The 17,479-nt window shown below is 30.8% G+C and overlaps 1 long non-coding RNA gene and 2 other non-coding genes across 3 annotated transcripts; all 3 read right to left on the minus strand.

Moving 5' to 3' along the window:
• Nucleotides 1-4,831: 4,831 nt before the first annotated feature.
• LOC126666389 (small nucleolar RNA snoR60) lies at nucleotides 4,832-4,903 on the minus strand. The gene has a single exon (XR_007637891.1). It is a non-coding gene; the product is annotated as a small nucleolar RNA snoR60 (small nucleolar RNA).
• A 124-nt stretch (nucleotides 4,904-5,027) lies between these two features.
• Nucleotides 5,028-5,100, minus strand: LOC126666390 (small nucleolar RNA snoR60). The gene has a single exon (XR_007637892.1). It is a non-coding gene; the product is annotated as a small nucleolar RNA snoR60 (small nucleolar RNA).
• Nucleotides 5,101-6,642: 1,542 nt separating this feature from the next.
• LOC126666249 (uncharacterized) lies at nucleotides 6,643-7,456 on the minus strand. Its single transcript, XR_007637841.2, has 3 exons — nucleotides 7,227-7,456; nucleotides 7,005-7,124; nucleotides 6,643-6,748 (listed from the first exon to the last, which is right to left on the minus strand). It is a non-coding gene; the product is annotated as an uncharacterized LOC126666249 (long non-coding RNA).
• Between the last annotated feature and the right edge of the window lie 10,023 nt (nucleotides 7,457-17,479).

Consider the following 17,479-nt stretch of genomic DNA (forward strand, 5'->3'; position numbering starts at 1 on the left):
CTAAAATGGGGAAATGTTTGGATTTGTTTCGTAACTTTTATAAACGTTTGGCTTAAATTGCTAAAAAGGTGAAACATTTGTTTTTTTTTGCAATGTTTTTAAACGTTTTGCTTAAATCGCTAAAAAGGTGAAACGCTTGGATTTGTTTCGCAACATTTGTAAACGTTTGGCTTAAATTGCTAAAAAGGTGAAACGCTTGGATTTGTTTCGTAACGTTTGTAAACGTTTGATTTTGTTTCGTAACGTTTGGATTTGTTTTGTAACGTTTGTTAACGTTTGGATTAAATCGCTAAAAAGGTGAAACATTTGGATTTGTTTCGCAATGTTTGTAAATGTTTGGCTTAAATTGCTAAAAAGGTGAAACATTTGGATTTATTTTGCAACGTTTATAACCGTTTGGCTTAAATTGCTAAAAAGGTGAAACGCTTGGATTTGTTTCGTAACGTTTTAAACGTTTAGTTTTGTATCGCAATGTTTGTAAACGTTTGGCTTAAATCGCAAAAAAGGTGAAACGCCCTATTTTGTTTCGTAACGCTTGTAAACGTTTGGCTTAAAATCGCTAAAAAGGTGAAACGTCTGGATTTGTTTCATAACGTTTTTAAACATTTGGCTTAAATCGCTAAAAAGGTGAAACGTCTTGATCTGTTTCATAACGTCTGTAAACGTTTGGCTTAAATCTCTAAAAAGGTGAAACATTTGGATTTGTTTCGTAACGTCTGTAAACGTTTGGCTTAAATCGCTAAAAAGGTGAAACGTTTGGATTTGTTTCGTAACGTCTGTAAACGTTTGGCTTAAATCGCTAAAAAGGTAAAACGTTTTGTTTTGTTTCGTAAAGTTTGTAAACGTTTAGCTTAAATCGCTAAAAAGGTGAAACGTTTGGATTTGTTTCGTAACGTTTGTAAACGTTTGTTTTAAATTGCTAAAAAGGTAAAACGTTTGGATTTGTTTCGTAATGTTTATAAACTTTTGGCTTAAATTTCGAAAAAGGATTTCGAAATGTTTTAAACGTTTGGATTAGTTTCGTAACGTATGTAAACGTTTGGATTTAAATTGCTAAAAAGGTGAAACATTTGGATTTGTTTCGTAACGTTTGTAAACTTTTCGCTTAAATCGCTAAAAAGGTGAAACGTTTGGATTTCTTTTGTATCATTTGTAAACGTTTGGCTTAAATCGCTAAAAAGGTGAAACATTTGGTTTTGTTTCGTAACGTTTGTAAACGGTTGGTTAAAATTGCTAAAAAGGTGAAACGCTTGGATTTGTTAAAAACGTGAATCGTTTGGATTTGTTTCGTACCGTTTGTAAACGTTCGGCTTAAATCGCTAAATAGCTGAAACGTTTGGTTTTGTTTCGTAACGCTTGTAAACATTCGGCTTAAATAGTTAAAAAGGTTAATCGTTTGGTTTTGTTACGTAACGTTTTTAAACGTTCGGCTTAAATCGCTAATAAGGGGAGATGTTTGGATTTGTTCCGTAACGTTTGTAAATATTTTGTTTAAATTGCTAACAAGGTGAAACGCTTGGATTTGTTTCATAACGTTTGTAAACGATTGGTTTTGTTTCGTAATGTTTGTAAACGTTTGGCTTAAATTGCTAAAATGTGAAACTTTTGAATTTGTTTCGTAACGTTTTAAACGTTTGGTTTTGTTTCGTAAATTTTGTAAACGTTTGGTTTAAATCGCTAAAAAGGTGAAACGTTTGGCTTAAATCGCTAAAAAGGTGAAACGTTCGGATTTGTTTCTTAACGTTTGTAAACATTTGGCTTTAATCGCTAAAAAGGTGAAATGTTTGGATTTGTTTCGTAACGTTTGCATACGTTTGGCTGAAATCGCTAAAAAGGTGAAACATTTTGATTTGTTTCGTAACTTTTGTAAACGTTTTGCTTAAATTGAAAAAAAGGTGAAACGCTTGGATTTGTTTCGTAACGTTTCAAATGTTTGGTTTTGTTTCGTAATGTTTGTAAATGTTTGGCTTAAATCGCAAAAAAGGTGAAACGTCCTGTTTTGTTTCGTAACGCTTGTAAACTTTTGGATTTGTTTCGTAACGTTTGTAAATGTTTGGCTAAAATCGCTAAAAAGGTGAAACGTTTGGATTTTTTCGTAACGTTTTTAAACATTTGGCTTAGATCGGTAAAAAGGGGAAATGTTTGGATTTATTTCTAAACGTTTGTAAATGTCTGGCTTAAATCGCTAAAAAGGTGAAATGTTTGGATTTGTTTCATAACGTTTGTAAACGTTTGGCTTAAATCGCTTAAAAGGTGAAACATTTGGATTTGTTTCTTAACTTTTGTAAACTTTTGGCTTAAATCGCTAAAAAGGTGAAACGTTTGGATATGTTTCACAACGTTTGTAAACGTTACAAAACAAATTCAAACGTTTGTAAACCTTACAAAAATGTGAAACGTTTGGATTTATTTCGGCTTAAATCACTAAAGAGTTGAAACGTTTGGATTTTTTTCGTAGCGTTTGTAAACATTTGACTTAATTTGCTAAAAAGGTGAAACGTTTGGATTTAAATTACTAAAAAGGTGAAACGTTTGGATTTGTTTCTTAACGTTTGTAAACGTTTGGCTTAAATCGCTAAAAAGGCGAAACGTTTGGATTTCTTTTGTATCGTTTGTAAATGTTTGGCAAAAATCGCTAAAAAAGTGAAACATTTGGTTTTGTTTCGTAACGTTTGTAAACGTTTGGTTAAAATTGCTTAAAGGGTGAAACGTTTGGATTTGTTTCGTAGCGTTTGTAAACATTTGGCTTAAATCGCTAAAAACGTGAATCGTTTGGATTTGTTTCGTACCGTTTGTAAAACATTCGGCTTAATTTGCTAAAAATCCGAAACGTTTGGTTTTGTTTCGTAACGTTTGCAAAAGTTCGGTTAAATCGTTAAAAAGGTGAAACATTTGGATTTTTTTCGTATCGTTAGTAAACATTTGGCTTAAATTGCTAAAAAGCTGAAATATTTGGATTTAAATTGCTAAAAAGCTGAAACGTTTGGATTTGTTTCATAACGTTTGTAAACGTTACAAAAATGTGAAACGTTTGAATTTGTTTCGGCTTAAATCGCTAAAAGAGTGAAACGTTTGGATTTTTTCATAAAGTTTGTAAACCTTTTGCTTAAATTGCTAAAAAGATGAAACGTTTGGATTTAATTTGCTAAAAAGGTGAAACGTTTGGATTTGTTTTGTAACTTTTGTAAACGTTTCGCTTAAATCGCCAAAAAGGGAAAACGTTTGGATTTCTTTTGTATCATTTGTAAACGCACTACAAAAAATTTGGCTTGTAGGGACGAACGTAATTTATCATGTTAAGTCTGAAATTTGTCACAACAACGTTATTGTGACCACTTTGTGACAAATTTTGTTGGTCACAACAAACAAGTCACAATAAGTCCATTTTATAGTTTGTCACCATAAATTTGCTATTGTGATAAAAGTGTTTTGTCATATTCATATTTATTGTGACGAAAATTTATATCACTAGTAATCAAATCTTGTCAAAATTTGTCATAATATACATCGACTTCTAGTGACAAAAAGCTAATAACGTGACAAAAAAATATTTATCACAATTCATATAAATTTGTCACTACATACACCGAGTTATTAGTGATAAAAAAATTATGCAGTGACAAAAACATATTTATCATAATTAATATAAATTTGTCACTACATACACCGAGTTATTAGTGACAAAAAGATTATGAAGTGACAAAAAAAATATGTATCACAAATAATCTATCATAACGTGACGAAATTAATTGTCATAATAATCAATTAGCTGTGATAAATTTAATTTATCACAAGAAGTAATTTAACATAACGTGACGAAATTAATTGTCATTATAGTTAGTTAGTTGTGATAAATTTAATTTATCACAGCAAGTAATTTATCATAACGTGACGAAATTAATTGTCATTATAATTTGTCAACGGTGACAAATTTAATTTATCACAGCAAGTAATTTACCATAACATGACAAAATTATTTGTCATTATAATTTATCAACGTTGACAAATTTAATTTATCACAACAAATAATTTATCATAACGTGACGAAATTAATTTTCATTATATTAGTTAGCTGTGAAAAAATTAATTTATCGCAAGTAATTTATCATAACGTGACAAAATAAATTGTCATTATAATTAGTTAGCTGTTACAAAATTAATTGTCATTATAATTGTTATTTTATTTTATTATTTCCATTTATATTGATACTAAAACAATTTAATACAATAAATTGTTACTAAAATCAATGAATAAAAAAACTAAATTAATTCAAAAATTACATAAATTATAAATAATATGTAAACATGTAAAATATTTGCTAAAAAAAACTGAATTAAGCTTAATTTTTGATATAGGTGGAATCTTTATGACTTATCAACTCTTCTTTATCAACTTTTAATATAGGTGGAGTCTCCACAGTCAAAATTTATCAAGATGCCTGTGGAATCTTTATGCTTTATCAACTCTTCTATATGAATTCCATTAGGATTCTTATTGCACCAGTAATATCGCTCATTAATATAACCTTCCCACCTCTGTCATGAATGAGCTTTGCTGCCCAGGACCCCATATTTCCAAACCCTGAAATGAAAAATTAAAGTTAATTTTCAATGACATAACACATACCTATTTCAAAAAGTAACACTCCAATTCCTGCAACAGGAAAAAGCTCATACCTATTTCAAAAAGATGTTGTAGCTATAGAAATCCATAAAAAAGATAAAAATAATTTAAAAATATTTTTAGATAAAATGAAAACAAATAAAGCAGAATTTTCATAGGTAAAGACAAAACAATGTGACAGAAAACAGATTATAAAGCTTTTTCAAAAGCATTAGAAACTCCATTTTACATCACCCATAATGTCTTGAAGGGGAATCCGAGTTAAATCATCACATGCTAGATGGTATAAAAGAAACAGCCAGTATTGAACAGTTTTGAAAGAAAAATTGACGAAATTCAAATTGAAGTACCATAAAAAGAAAGAATTGATTATTTGAAAAAGAAGATAAAACAACTAAAATAACACATCAGAAACTCGTGTTTGCATCACCCAAGTAGTCCTGAAGGGGTAGCCGAGTAAAAGTCATCATTTGTGCACATGCGCATGATAGCTAATAAATCTAAAAAATGTAGCAGATTAAATTAAGATCTAGAGATAAATTCAAATAAATTAATCTATGGTGTACTACAGGCTATTGAAAAACTAAACTAAAAAGGAAACAAAATGCTGCTTACTCTACTTAACTTCATAAAACATAAGTTATGAGTGAATTAAATTTCAAAACTATATATCTCAATCAAATAGAAAAGATATTGACAGTGTCAATTTCAAGTATTCATATGCCTAATCATGCTTTACATGCCAGCAAGCCGTCGATTCCGATCAGTAAAACAATACTACATCCTAAATTTCAGATAACCAAAATAAATGGATAGATAATAGAAAAACTAAAGATACACATTTTTTGTCCCAGTTTAACAAACATCAAGGTACCTGGACAATGATTCAATGAGCGTAAGCGCAGATCTATTGCAGTCTTGCAGCAAGTGGCCAAGGTGTAAAAATAAGAGCACATTGTGAATTTCTCTCTATGCGAACTTGTTAAATAATCACCAATAAACAAATAGCTCTATACCTTTAAGTTTCCAAGCTCACTAAGCGAGTTGGTGTGAGATTTTGAGATTGGCTTTAGCTCATCATGTTGCAATCCAATAGAACAGATATGAAAAATTCTGTAAATACATGTTGGAACCAACCGACAACATAAACAAGAAAAAGAGAAACCAATAAAGAATATGAACTAACCAGAAATGCATTTCATATAGTTTTCATAGGCATGATAAAACCTGTAATAGATAAAAAAACAAACCAATTAATACTTTTAACTGTCACAACCAAAAAATCAAATTAAATTAAAAATTCAGGAAATCAACTCTATGAAAAATTCATGTTGACGTAGAACAAAGAAATGAATGAAGTCGTAATAGTTGCTTACCTGTTTTAGTTTACTTATAAATTCATCTAGAAATTTTATTTTTTAGAATTATTGTAGGATTGGTCGTATTAATGCCAAATAAATTATAAAATGAATTCATTTGCAAATAAAATGAACTGCAAGTGAAAATTGTTACAAACAACGATTACTATCCAACATATAGTTTTATTGCATCATATGGGCTGGAAAAAAAAGCTCCGGTTACCTTAAGTTAACGCATCAAATGGAACAAAGAGCCAAAAAAAGGAAAAATAAATACTCAATTTGGGAGCTATCTGCTAAAGCCTTCAAGAAATCCATATATAAATATCCATTTAACAAAGTTTTAACCTCAAATAAGATTTGCTTTTATTAGTTCAAAGAAAACATACTAGTATAGTAAGAGAAATACATTTCTCAACTCAGAGGTCGCTGTTCAGCTGCATGTAGCTCAGAATATCTACCCCTTGATATGATCTCCTTGTTGAACCCTATCTTTTCATATAGTGTCCCGAAGTTGAACTTCCCTATAAATAACCATTTTACGGAACTGGACACTTTCATTTATAAAAGTAAAAAAGAAAATAAAAACATGAAGGCATTAATCTTAATAACTTAGAACTACCCTTTTTCTTCATTTTCACAATTTTTTTAACTTAGACTTGTTGGACTCCGCACACGACTAATGCTCCCCGAGGCTATAATCATTGCTATTCAGTCTTTGCCACCAGTTAAACCAAGTGTCCATTTCCTAACTTGTGAGTATTTCCTGTACACATAATTTGTTGGGCATCATACAGAAAGAAATATTTTTTGAAAGAATCAACATGAAAAAATTGACAGCCATAACATCTAACAGCTATATACTTAATTCATAATTTATTTAACCAGCAGAGAGGCCAAATAAGCACCTGAATCTTTCTTTAGTTAATTTAATTATCCTTAGTGTTTTTTGTGAATTTAATTCAACATTCTTAACTTACTCGCATCCAAATCAAACCAATATATGATATATCACCTTAAACCTGGTCAAAGAATAATGTTGATGAAAAAGATAAAGAACAATTGTAAATATCTTGTTCAGTATCTTCTACAACTACTGATGGTCCTTGCATACGATAGCTCCCACTCAATACTGATGTGATCTAAAAAAACAAATCAATTGCTAATATAATTAGTTCAATCAATCTTCAAAGAACAACAATTAACATCAGATCCAAACGAAGAACAACAATTATTATTATTACCTTATTACAGCAACAGATCATTTACTTGACACCATGGGTAAAAGTAAGAAGAGCATGCTCACGAGTCGGACCGGAGGAAGAATGGACGGCGGCAGCAGATCCTAGCCGGCGGCATCAGGTCCTAGCCGGAGGAAGAGAGAAGAGGGCAGCAACAGATCCAAAACGGCGACAGGGAGTCGAAAACGTCAGCAGGCGGCCGGAGCAAAAGAGAAAAGGGCGAGGAGCGGAGGAAAGTGAACGCCGGTGATTTCGGACAGTGGAAATCGGAGCAAAACGGGCATTAACGGCGTAAAAGCTTGAGTTTTTGCCGTAAGTTTAGGTAGAAATTAATTTTCAAAATCTATTTTATTAATTTGAGGGGCATGTTTAACCATCAGTTAGCAGCGAATGAGTGTAGTATTAGGCCAAAGAACCTTCTTAGAGGGAACATTACGTAATAATTTGAGTTTCTTTTTAATTTTAATTTTGTTTCCCCCCCTATTTTAATTTAGTTTCCCTCCTGTTGTAATTTTTTTTTCTAATTTAATTTACCATGATTTTAGCAAATCAAATCAGTTTCAGATTTGATAAGATTTTATTTTATGTTTTTTATAAAAAATTGTAAATTTGATATCTAATAAGTAATAAATTTTAAATTTTATAAACAGTAAATTAATTTTAAATATAAAAATTAATTAAAAAAATTCATTTAGCAACTTATAAATTATCATCTTGATCAATCTTTTACTTTGTATTTTTTAAATTTTATTTATCTGTTTGGTTTATTTTGTTAGAGAAGTTACATTTGAAATAAATAAAAAAATTTACCACTTACGTCCATTCTTATTATTTTTTTAATGTTTTCGTCTTGTTGAATGCTACAAAGGCGAATCTTGTGGATTCAGCCGTCTTCCTTATACGCATTGTTCTTCTGATGGGAGTTCGGTATCACCTGAGAGTGGATCTCCTGTGACTCGGCTCCATTGTAATTAGGGCAGGATTCGGTATCCATCAGGTCTCTATTTAACACCGCTACAAAAATAAAACTACAGTTTATTTAATTATGATATTTAGCGACAGTCAAAATAAAACTCTTAATAACACTATATTGATAAAAAAAATTATTTGATTGCAATTATTTCCATGTTTCTAAGCTTTTTTAACTATTGACTAACGGTTCACTATCAGTTTCTAAGTGCTATTATTGCCATGTTTCTAAACTTTTCAATATGATTTTCACAAAATCGACTTAGAAACACGTCCATAGACTATTTTTATATTTCTTAATCATTACATATTGAAACTATTTAATTTAAGCGCTTATGATGCATGCTTGTTGCTCAAATTGTCATGATTGTCATGTTCTTCGTGTTCCTATTTGTTTTGCCATGATTGTCATGAAATCAGCTTAAAAATATGTATTTATGGTGTTTCAATCAGTTTTAAACATAATATTTTAATTCCAATACTCTTAGTGGCGTCGTGGTGGCCTCTAGTTGTTAAGTCCGGAACATTCCCCAAATATTCCAGAATGTGCTCCCAACTTATTTTCGTATTTCTAGGGTCGTTTGAGATTGGAATTCGGTTTAAGGCCACAGACTCGTAATTAGTTGTAAAATCTTATTCTCTGTTGTAATAGGCTAAACCTAATTTATTTTTGGGCCTTAAAGCTCAAATTTGTAATCAGCCTATCAACCGGGCCTTAAAGCTCAAATTTGTAATCAGCCTATCAACCGGGCTTAAAAGCCCAGTCCGCGAGCAACCAGCGATTTTCGGACTCACCCGAACTCGGAATCGGCTCCGGTTTGAACCAGTAGAACTGTACTGATGAGACAAAAAACTTCCGTCATACAATAACTTGGCTCGCCGTTTTATTGAAATTTATTACTTTTTGCAATCAGAATTCCACCAATTTTGTTACCATCTTTTGTTTTTTTTTTCTTTTCGGGTTCGTTTTTGTGTGTTTTCGATGATCGGGGTCCGTTTTCAGTCAAGAAAACGTGCAACAAAGCTCAAAAAATATAAGAATGTTCAGACAGACGCGAAAGTGTGAATCAGAAAGTAGTTGTAAGGCAATTTATGGCTAAACACCCTAAAACAGCTAAAAACACAGCATACGCATTAGACAACAATTAATGTGACGCATGCAATAAACATGAAAATATTAAATTTGGGATATTTGCGGCTAATTACACTAAATTTCATGGACTACTATTGCCCTTTTTTCAATTCTACTTTATTGATTGATTTTATTTGTCAGTCATTTTCTCGTTCGACTGAGCCGAATAAGGGACAGAAGACATCGGGTTTAATGAGTGAATTCACAATGGAGTTTAGGAGGTGGTCTAAAGAGAAGAAGAAATAAAAAATAGTAGACAAAGGTGTTTGATTCCGAAGGAATCGGTTTATATCCTTATTTATAATAATAATAAAAATAAAAATAATAATAATAATATGTTTTAAATGGTCATAATGAACATTAAAACCCCCTCATTATTCATTATTTTTGTCTAAAAATATGGGCGGTAAAAAAATAAAATTTCCCACTATAATTCTTTCATTCCCAAAAAGGCTAAATTAACATCTTTAAAACCTTTTGTCAAAAAAAACATCTTTAAAACCTAATTAAGTTTGTTCTAATTTCAAAAAATTAAAGTATGTTCCCAAACTGAAGGTGGAAACCAATTGAAGAAGGTAGCTGTCACAATGCTTCCGCCACTAATGCTGGCGCCGTTTGCCGCCCATCACTGCCGCCGCTCGCTACTTATCGGGATCTCCACATTTCCGCAGCTGCTCTGTAGAATCGTTGTTGCCGACCCCCACTATCTCTCGTTGATCTGTATTTGTATGACATTATTAATTTATCAAATGCCCCTTTGTTTCTTTAAACTCTTAATTTTGAAACGTCTTTGACTGCCAACTGTCATTGAATTGATTTTGCCGCACCCCTCTTGTCGGTCAAAGATTTAGAAGTTCCATTTTGGCATCATTTCAACTGGCTATTCATCACTTTTTTGTTTGCAGGGATTTGGTATTATGAAGAAATCTTACAATTAAATTGTATTCTTACTCTCCAATGATAACAGTGATATCATGCAGGAGGTAATAACACAGTCTTTAGTTATAAGATTTTCTCTGCACTGTATGGTTGTTTGATAGTGATATTTTTGTATCAAATATGTGAGGCTAAAATCATTTTTGATGAAAATTATGTCACTATTATTTTAGTTGTTGGACATTATTGTGATTTTTAAGCTCTTGTTCGATTGTGGTTGTGTGACTGGAACTTGGGAACCTACTAACTTACCATGTTGCTAGTCTGCTACTTTTTTCTGATAAAATCTGTATCATCTTATTAATTTTCAGACATAGCCTCTTTGAGAGTCTTTTTTTTACCTTGATGTGAAAATAATAATCATGTAATGGGAAAATTTCATAAAGCATTTTATGTGCTAAATAGCTGAGCATTTTTAGGTATCTTGCCATCTGATCAAATTCTCCTTACAATGAGAGATATGGATGTGTGATATGTGAAAGCATTTTGTGCATCTATAAGCTATGATTTTTTTAACAATTACTTTGTCCTAGTGCATTGACTCCATTTGTAATTATGCAAGTTTATTTTAATGATTATTGGTTTTATCTTTTTTTATTAGCAGATTTTGATTGAGTTAATTGTTTTTTTATAACATCACATATAAATTTAGGTCGTGTTGAAGAATGAGGAGAAAAAGAATAAATATACTGCAAATGTTGTGGAGTTTGATTCGGTGATGCATGTATTTTGATTATGATGCTTCAATATGTGATCATTTCTATTTTGTTAAACAACCTGTATATTAATTGCTTGTTATGATATCTAAGTTGCTTGGATTTCTCTATAGACCACTAAGTCTGGCACTCATGATTCAGAATCTTGTTTGAGAGAAGAGACTTGCCTTCCATTTGATGCTAATATGGTTTACAGGGGAGTTGAGAGTTAAAATTGACAGGAAAATCACCGATCAGAAGGCGAATACGCCACGGCCGAAAACATTCAGCCACGGAGTAACGGAGGAGAAGAAAAATAAATGGCAGGCATGTATCAACTGCTTTCCACATAGTACAAAATTGATCTGCGAAAATGGAAGAGAAAATCATGAACCTCTCTCAAACCATTCCTGGAACTACTCAAAACCGATTAGAGTTCGGTATGAACCCATATGCGCCCTATTTTATCTCCTTAGATAATATAGTTATAATAATATTTAGGATATAATTATTAATGCTTTCACTCCATAATGTTTAATTAGAAGCTAAAGTGATTGCTATTTATGTTGTTTCTGGAGCTAGAAATTTATGGTCGTTGATCCAATGAACAAAAAGCTTACTTCAGCTGAATTTTTAATCTGCACACATCAACGGGAAAGTGAAGGAAAGATCGTAGAGACATAATCTTTTGTGTAAGGTCCTTGCCTATTTGCCTTGCGATTTGAACTATAGGAAATAATATTTAATTGTTACTTCAAATTAATTGTTACATGAAAGAGTGCATCGTTTTCTTTAGCATTGTGTCTCTCTTGCTTTTTATGTGAACTAACTGGTAACTACTCTAAGCAGATGAGAACAAGATCAAGGAACCAACTTAATCTTCATCTAATAACCTGCAAGCAGCTTAGGAAAATACCATGAATTATATTCTTAAGAACCAAATAATTTATTGTGGAGTAGCAAAGTAATAGATGCAATTTTATAAATTTGGAATGAGTAAATTTATACTATCTCATTCTTTTATTATCCATATTGGAGCCCTCAGAAGAGCCTTTCGACATCAATTATGTGCCTAGGGAAGTTAAATGAGAAAATTACACCATATCACCCAATTTTTGAAATCTTTATGTTAGTGACTCACAAATATATTTTTTGCAACAATCTCTCAATTTTTAAAATTTGTTTACATGTATACCTCAATATAATTTAATTCCTTTTATAACCCTTATTTACAAATTAGAATCAGAGAGTTAGTATATATGTGGTCTTACTTCCAGTGGCAGAGGTTCGATAGAGGTTTGAAGCCTGACCTCGAGTTTGTACGAATCAGTTGAAATTTAAATTATCAATTGAACAAATAAGCAATTTGAATGTGAAATTCATCCTACATTAATCAATTTAGTCTTTTTTCTTAAGTTAAAAAATACCTGGACAAATAAGCAGCAACAAACACAGAATCAATGAAAGTTCGGCGGCGTGAGAAGTGTACAACGTATGCAATTGATGCGGTAGTGTGGTGTCAATATTCAGCAAAACAAGTTTTTCCCTAATGAAGAGTGCTTTGATAAGATAAGAGGTTAACCTAATTTGGATATTTGAATCTTAATTGTCACATACCTTTTTTATCAAAATAAAATATAATTTCATAATCCATTTAATCCTGTTATCATTAATTTTTTTTCAATTGCATGGTGACAAAACATTTATTAATCACAATATCTTTTAATTTCGCTTAATTGCTGAAAAATAAAATTATTCACAATATTTTTACATATATTAATTGCTATAGTGACAAAAATATTTGACACAATATTTAATTATCACAACATTATATAATTTTAATTAATTGCTGCAAAATTAAAATTTGTCACAAAAGTGTTTAAATATTATGTTAAAATTTATTTTATCATTATAATTGTATATATTTTCTTCTTTATCATTTATTTTCTGCAATTCGTTTTTCTTTCTCTATTTTATGTGTATTTTGTTTTCATAAGGTTGACATATGGTCGACAAAAGGTTCATTTACGGTTATTATAACTATAGTTTAAAATACAGGTACAAAACATTTGTTTTGGCAAAATACTTTGTCACAACAACATATTTACTTTTTTTATAGTGACAAATAAATATGACGCAATAAACTATAAATATTTTGTGTTTATTTTGTGTTTTATAAGATTTACATAAAGTTCATTTTAAGTTATTATAACTGTCTTTTTAAAATACCGGAACAAAACATTTGTTTTGGCAAAATATTTTGTCACAAAAACAAATTTACTTTTTTTACTGACAAATAAATTTGACGCAATAAACAGTAGTGGAAAGAGTGTTTTAATTTTGTGTTTTATAAGGTTGGCATCAGGTTCATATGCAGTCGTTATAACTGTAGTTTTAAAATACGGAAACAAAACATTTGTTTTGGCAAAATACTTTGTCACAAAAACATATTTACTTTTTTTTAATGACGACAAAATTTGACATAATCTTAATTTATTACAATATCATTTATTGGAAAAATACTTTGTCACAATAAACGTAATTAATTTTTATAGTGACAAAATATATCTAATTGCTGCAAAATAAAATTTGTCACCACTTTTTTAAATATTATGATAAAATTTATTTTGTCATAATAAAAATATTTTAAATTACGGCGACAAAACATGTTTTTGTCAAAATAGTTAGTCACAATAAACATAATTAATTTTTATAGTGATAAAAATGGTTGACACAATATGTATTTGTCACAATATCATTTCATTGAACTTTCATTGTGACAAAATATTTATTTTTTGTCACAACTAACCTATTTATTATGACAAAATATAATTTGTCACATATTTTTTTGTCACAAGAAGCCAAATTTTTTGTAGTGACGTTTGGCAAAAATCGCTAAAAAGGTGAAACATTTGGTTTTGTTTCGTAACGTTTGTAAACGTTTGGCTAAAATTGCTAAAAAAGTGAAACGTTTGGATTTGTTTCGTACCGTTTGTAAACGTTCGGCTTAAATCACTAAAAAGCTAAAACGTTTGGTTTTGTTTCGTAATTTTTGCAAAAGTTCGGCTTATATAGCTAAAATGGTTAAACGTTAAGTTTTGTTTCGTAACGTTTGTAAACATTCGGCCTAAATCGCTAAAAAGGGGAAATAGTTGGATTTGTTTCGTAACGTTTGTAAACGTTTGGCTTAAATTGCTAAAAAGGGGAAACGTTTGGATTTCTTTTGTATCGTTTGTAAACGTTTGGCTTAAATCACTAAAAAGGTGAAACATTTGGTTTTGTTTCGTAACGTTTGTAAACGTTCGGCTTAAATCGCTAAATAGCTGAAATGTTTGGTTTTGTTTCGTAGCGTTTGTAAACGTTCGGCTCAAATAGCTAAAAAGGTTAAACCTTTTGTTTTGTTTCGTAACGTTTGTAAACGTTCGGCTTAAATCGCTAAAAAGGGGAAATGTTTGGATTTGTTCCATAACTTTTGTAAATGTTTGGCTTAAATTGCTAAAAAGGTGAAACGTTTGGATTTGTTTCATAATTTTTGTAAACGATTGGTTTTGTTTCGTAATGTTTGTAAACATTTGTCTTAAATTGCAAAAAATGTGAAACGTTTGAATTTGTTTCATAACGTTTTAAACGTTTAGTTTTGTTTCGTAACGTTTGTAAACGTTTGGATTAAATCGCTAAAAAGGTGAAACGTTTGGACTTGATTCGTACTGTTTGTAAACGTTTAACTTAAATTGATAAATATGGGAAACGTTTGGATTTGTTTTGTTACGTTTGTATACGTTTGGCTTCAGTAGCTAAAGATGTAAAATGTTTGGATTAGTTTCGTCACGTTTGTAAACGTTTGGGTTAAATCTCTAAAAAGGTGAAACCTTTGGATTTGTTTCGTAACGTTTTAAATGTTTGGCTTAAATCGCTTAAATGGGGAAACGTTTGGATTTGTTTCGTAACTTTTGTAAACGCTTGACTTAAATCGCTAAAAAGGTTAAACGTTTGGTTCTTTTTTGCAACATTTGTAAACGTTTTGCATAAATTACTAAAAAGGTGAAACGTTTGGATTTGTTTCGTAACATTTGTAAATGTTGGCTTAAATTGCTAAAAAGGTGAAACAGTTGGATTTGTTTCGTAACGTTTGTAAACTATGGTTTTGTTTCCTAACGTTTGGATTTGTTTTATAACGTTTGTCAACATTTGGATTAAATCGCTAAAAAGGTGAAACATTTGGATTTGTTTCGTAACTTTTTTAAACGTTTGGCTTAAATCGCTAATAAGGTGAAACGCTTGGATTCGTTTCGTAACATTTGTAATCGTTTGGCATAAATCGCTAAAAAGGTGAAACGCTTGGATTCGTTTCGTAAAGTTTATAAACGTTTGGATTAAATTGCTAAAACGGTGAAACATTTGGATTCGTTTCGTATCGTTTGTAAATGTTTGGCTTAAATTGTTAAAAAGGCGAAACGTTTGGATTTGTTTCGTAATGTTTGTAAATGTTTGGCTTAAATCGCTAAAAAAGTGAAACGTTTAGATTTGTTTCGTAACTTTTGTAAACGTTTGGCTTAAATCGCTAAAAAGGTGAAACGTTTGAATTTATTTTGTAATGTTTGTAAACGTTTTGCTTGAATTGCTAAAAATGTGAAACGCTTGGATTTGTTTCGCAACGTTTTAAACGTTTGGCTTAAATCGCTAAAATGGGGAAACGTTTGGATTTGCTTCGTAACTTTTATAAACGTTTGGCTTAAATTGCTAAAAAGGTGAAACATTTGTTTTTTTTTTCGCAATGTTTTTAAACGTTTTGCTTAAATCGCTAAAAAGGTGAAACGCTTGGATTTGTTTCGCAACATTTGTAAACGTTTGGCTTAAATTGCTAAAAAGGTGAAACGCTTGGATTTGTTTCGTAACGTTTGTAAACGTTTGATTTTGTTTCGTAACGTTTGGATTTGTTTTGTAACGTTTGTCACCGTTTGGATTAAATCGCTAAAAAGGTGAAACATTTGGATTTGTTTCGTAATGTTTGTAAATGTTTGGCTTAAATTGCTAAAAAGGTGAAACATTTGGATTTATTTTGCAACGTTTATAAACGTTTGGCTTAAATTGCTAAAAAGGTGAAACACTTGGATTTGTTTCGTAACGTTATAAACGTTTGGTTTTGTATCGCAATGTTTGTAAACGTTTGGCTTAAATCGCAAAAAAGGTGAAACGCCCTATTTTGTTTCGTAACGCTTGTAAACGTTTGGCTTAAAATTGCTAAAAAGGTGAAAAGTTTGGATTTGTTAGGTAACGTTTGTTAATGTCTGGCTTAAATCGCTAAAAAGGTGAAACGTCTGGATTTGTTTCATAACGTTTTTAAACATTTGGCTTAAATCGCTAAAAAGGTGAAACGTCTTGATTTGTTTCATAACGTCTGTAAACGTTTGGCTTAAATCTCTAAAAAGGTGAAACATTTGGATTTTTTTCGTAACGTCTGTAAACGTTTGGCTTAAATCGCTAAAAAGGTGAAACGTTTGGATTTGTTTCGTAACGTCTGTAAACGTTTGGCTTAAATCGCTAAAAAGGTGAAACGTTTGGTTTTGTTTCGTAAAGTTTGTAAACGTTTAGCTTAAATCGCTAAAAAGGTGAAACGTTTAGATTTGTTTCGTAACGTTTGTAAACGTTTGTTTTAAATTGCTAAAAAGGTAAAACGTTTGGATTTGTTTCGTAACGTTTATAAACTTTTGGCTTAAATTTCTAAATAGGATTTCGAAATGTTTTAAACGTTTGGATTAGTTTCGTAACGTATGTAAACGTTTGGATTTAAATTGCTAAAAAGGTGAAACATTTGGATTTGTTTCGTAACGTTTGTAAACTTTTCGCTTAAATCGCTAAAAAGGTGAAACGTTTGGATTTCTTTTGTATCATTTGTAAACGTTTGGCTTAAATCGCTAAAAAGGTGAAACATTTGGTTTTGTTTCGTAACGTTTGTAAACGGTTGGTTAAAATTGCTAAAAAGGTGAAACGCTTGGATTTGTTAAAAACATGAATCGTTTGGATTTGTTTCGTACCGTTTGTATACGTTCGGCTTAAATCGCTAAATAGCTGAAACGTTTGGTTTTGTTTCGTAACGCTTGTAAACATTCGGCTTAAATAGCTAAAAAGGTTAAACGTTTGGTTTTGTTACATAACGTTTTTAAACGTTCGGCTTAAATCGCTAATAAGGGGAGATGTTTGGATTTGTTCCGTAACGTTTGTAAATATTTTGCTTAAATTGCTAACAAGGTGAAACGCTTGGATTTGTTTCATAACGTTTGTAAACGATTGGTTTTGTTTCGCAATATTTGTAAACGTTTGGCTTAAATTGCTAAAATGTGAAACTTTTGAATTTGTTTCGTAACGTTTTAAACGTTTGGTTTTGTTTCATAAAGTTTGTAAACGTTTGGCTTAAATCGCTAAAAAGGTGAAACGTTTGGCTTAAATCGCTAAAAAGGTGAAACATTTGGATTTGTTTCTTAACGTTTGTAAACATTTGGCTTTAATCGCTAAAAAGGTGAAAT

The sequence above is a fragment of the Mercurialis annua genome, linkage group LG1-X, assembly GCF_937616625.2.
Source record: "Mercurialis annua linkage group LG1-X, ddMerAnnu1.2, whole genome shotgun sequence".
NCBI lineage: Eukaryota > Viridiplantae > Streptophyta > Magnoliopsida > Malpighiales > Euphorbiaceae > Mercurialis > Mercurialis annua.